Here is a 4731-nt window from a genome sequence, read left to right on the forward strand (position 1 = left end):
TGCTCTAAGTGCTGTTTTAGTCAACGGTTTTATACTTGTACTTATGCTGTAGTTAAACTGCAGCGTAATGAATACAACTTAAAAAGTGATTACTTTGCTGGTCTCCCTGTATATTTTTTTTCCCTTAGCCCTATAAGGATACAGTTTTTTGTAATGTGATCACTGGAGTCATACATAAATATATAAAGTGGAATTAGATTAGATTAGATTTCCACTCTCTCAGAGTTAGAAAGTCATTGGAGGGGCTTAAAATTACAGAGAGATAGTCAGGGATTTACTGTCTTCTGTAAAGGCCACTATTTAAACTAAAGATGTTATCAAAAACTCCTCAGCTTGGGGCAGGACCCGGATCTAGACTGGTCAGAATCAGGAGGCATTTAGAAATTTGGGGTTGACACCTTTTCACATAGTAGTACTGTTAATCGTTTTTCCTATAAAGAAGGCGTCACAATAGGATTCAGCCAAGCCATAGTATAATCATAAAAACAATAGTAATTCTCTAATTAGAGAGATGACTATGAATAAAATAACAGCACATAATAGAGTTAACAAATAGTTCAAACATGAAATATGAAAAATGTGCGAAATTGCTCTTTTCTCCACTCTTTTCCACCCATCTCTCCTCTCATCCACATTTTCCTCTGCTTGCTCCAACCAGTCGAGGGAGATGTCTGCCCTCAGTGAGTCTGCTTCTGATAGAGGTTTCTTCCAGTTACAGTTTTGTTCGATTGCTTAAGCACAATTTTCAAAACAGGGCCCGGTGTTTCAAAACACTACACACAATCAGCACAACTAATTTAGCAAAACCATATTTTTTTACCATATGAAACACACATGCTTCATATGACTTAATTCTGTTTGACCAGTTACACACTGCTGTTGCTAACCTTAAACACTTTTAGCAATTCCAGTTCTCAGTGATTAGAGTACTCACTGCATGAAAAGAAGAAATTGTGCCAGTTAATGTCGTAGGAAATTCTTGGTGAAATTTCTGTTAACAGTGTCTTGCCGTTTTACAAGCCTGAAAATGTTTGGAGGGGACCCCCCTTCTCCTAAGCCTAGGGGAGGCTTTCACATGCAAATGCCAAAGCTCTGCACTTTACAAATGCAAATCAGGATAGTTTCCCTCGGAGCAGATAACACCTTTTTCTAAACTGTCTGGCGTTAGTACACCAGGCTTAAAATAGATATAAAACCTGAAATTGATCTTAAGTTAAGTAAGTGTGCTATAATTAATTACATTGTATACCACGAGCAAAATCAATGCTATGAAAAAAAAATTTAAACAATGCACCTTTCAGCATTTTATTATTATCCAAAACACAATCCTAAATCTCAACCACAGAGTGGCATGATTACAGTCACTTTTTCAATTGTGCTGGTTAAAAGCACAGTGGATGTGTTAACCACACATCTACCACCAATCCGCTCAACAGGAAGAAATGAAGCTGGATATGATGTGTCTGTGCCCTGTAAGCTCCAAACTTCTACTGGCTTTCCATAAAAATATCTGTCCGGATGGGGATGAAGCCAGGAAACTTGGGCCAGGACATGTTTAATTGCAGTACTTTTTCTCATGAAATTAAGAACTATGAACTGCTTTATAATTCCTGGTCGCTGTTCGGTTAAAGGGTCAAGGATGGGTTCCTCAAAACTGTTAGTGTTTGCACACCACTTAGCATAAACATATGCTGACCTTTCCGATCTAGTTCCATCTATGGAGTATGTAACATTCAAATGTGTTACCCTTTTACATGTCATTGCAAAACAGTTAACATCAGTTATACAGTTTTCAGGATACATCTGATGATACATTGATAACATTGCATGCCTGTCAACATCATCCAAGACAATATGTTGAAATGGAGAGAGTGGCACCACTTATTTTCCTAAAAGAAGTCTTTCTGCTGACACTAAAACACTGTGCTTCACATAAAGCATATCGGTTGTTTCATCGCGTGTCAAAGTCTGATGACCGTGGCTCCCATGAAGACCGCTCAAATCCAGAGTAGTCCATTTTTGCTCCAAATTCTTTCCTGCTGAACGTCTTCAAACACTTATGGCACCCTGCAAGAGTTAAATGTAATATATTAAACACACATATTTTTACCTTGCACTGTGTACCCTGTTGTTGTGCAATAGTGCTTAAAAAGTGTTACCATAGAATGGTGTGCCTTTAGGCACTCAATAAATTTGGTTATCAAAATAAAATGTAAAACATTAATATTTAAAATATTAATATTAAATCATAACTTTAATTGGTTAAAGTTCTCGCGGGGCACCACCCTTCATAGAAGGGAAAAGATAGCCAATTTATTGATTAAGATCAGTCTCATTTAGATCTAGTTCAATTAGAAATCTCAATATTTTACCATTAAAGATTATATAATGAACAATGAAGGTTTATGGAGTTCTTAACAGTGTAACAGTTGGCAAGATTCACTTATGCAATATTAATGACAGAACATTTGTGAAAGAAGAACATTTATTATGAACATAATAAAGTATAAAAACACAAATTACTAAACAATCAAACTAACTAACAAGGAGGTGTGTGAGTGTGTGTGAATGTAAATTAGCATGCTTTAAAAAATGGTCCCTAAGATAAGAGCCCCCCCCCCCCCCCCCCCTCTTCTGAGGTTGCTCTACGGGGGTGGGTTTAACCAGGTGAAGACTATGCAAGTGTCTGTGTAGATGTTAATCAGATAATGCAAGAGTCAGAGAGACCTACAAAGGAGGCCTGTGAAGGGCCTAACTAACAATTACTTTCAAATAACTTGTTGCCACAATATCACAACACATATCAAACTTATAAACACACACCGATCAAATAAACAGTCTTGCTTAGCGTAGTATAATTATTAAGCCCAGATTATGTTACCAGTTCGAGGGAAAGGGGAAAAGAAGTTGCAGTCCAGTTGCAGTTCTGTGACGTCTCCTGGGTTTGTGGTCGAAGAGTTCTGCATTCGCGATTCTGTCGAGCCGTGTGCTCAGATGCTTGTTGAAGTTCTCCTGCAGGACATCGTGTCGCTACGAGGAGCTTTGTAGAACTTGAAGGGCGAGGAGATTTCCTTGAGAAGATGAGCTGGGAGCTGCACCTCTGACCTCCGGTTGTGGGTTGGATAGAGAAGGAAGCTGGATCAGCCAGGCCCCCCCTCTTGGCGATGTAGGAGAAGAGAGGCTGGACAGCCTGCTGGCCTTAGAAGGATTGGAGAAAGAGAGCAGCCTTCCGCCCTCGGCGGGATGGAAGAAGAGAGAGATTTTAGGCAGACCTCTCCTTATATTGGCCCCGGTGACCTCACAGGTCTTGGACCAGAGTGACCAATAGGACTGACCCCCCAGGTTCTTGACACCTTTGTGTGATATTGCCCAGATCCCAGGACATGCAGCATCCTGTTACATCCTCTGGGAGACTGAGTTCCTTGACTGTCTTAAGACAAAGGGAACATGTGGCACTCTGGGAGACTGAGTTCACTCCAGAACATGCGGCTCCCTTGTTTCAAGTTTGACTGAAGGGAGGCCTGTGGTTTGCACAAAAACCATGTCCCAACACTGTACAACACTCCGCTCCATATACTGGAACACTTACTTCACATCATATGTGGTATGCGTTAATATAAACCATATTGATACTATATATCATTTTATACAACAATACTGTCATTTGCACACTCTGTCTACATATTCTTACACTCATAGTATATTATATTATCTATTGTATCATCAAATACTTATATTTATACCCGTACTATATATCATATATTATATCATAGTCTTTCAATATTCTTTGTATATAAGTCTATATACACATATTTATACATATTTATGTAAATGTTATTATTATTATATTTAATATTATTATTATATATACTGTTGCTGCCATTATTACTATATACTGCTATTATATTGGTATAATTACTATCATATATAAATATATATTATGTTATATCATATACTATATATACTGTACTATTTTTTATATACTGTTTAACAATAACATAACATCATATCATCAGTACTACTACCATCATCTGCCACTGCACCTTATCTACCTATTTATCTTGTGTTTCTGTTTTTATTCTTTCTACCTCAATATTTTTTTTTAAATATAATATAATATTGTATTGTATTTTATTGTATTCAAATCTACCGGCTGCTATGACGACTTAATTTCCCTTCGGGGATGAATAAAGTAATCTGTCTATCTATCTATCTATCTAACTGTGCTGATGAGGTGGAGTTCTGGAGGGGAACCACCATCGACATGATGTCGGATGAGGAGGATGGCTCATCTGAGGGGATATCTGGGTGGATTGTGCGGCCTCAATCTTTCCGCAGCCGGGAGCTCTCCGATCGGTGCGCAAAACTCCAGACCAGGGTGGAAGCTGCCACCAATTACACAGCCACTCGCAACATTCGGCTGCGCACTGGGGCAGATTCAGAAAGATTGCCACCCAGATTATCGAATCCGGGGGATGCACAGAAATTATTTAAGCCTCACATGAGACCCTAGGTGTGGATTCGGGCTGACTTTTGCTGACACTGCTTGGGCCAGTTTTGTGCACTGTAAATAAAGCTTTCATTCAACATTTGCAGCATTACTGTTTTTTATCTTTGCCCCAGAAATGTATATTGATGGCATAGATAGTGTTGCCAATATGATAACAATGACATGAATAAATATAGCATCAAGCATCTGCAGTGCTTTTTGCAAAGGATTAATAATTAATA

Source organism: Pleuronectes platessa, chromosome 10 (assembly GCF_947347685.1).
Source record: "Pleuronectes platessa chromosome 10, fPlePla1.1, whole genome shotgun sequence".
Taxonomy (NCBI): Eukaryota; Metazoa; Chordata; class Actinopteri; order Pleuronectiformes; family Pleuronectidae; genus Pleuronectes; species Pleuronectes platessa.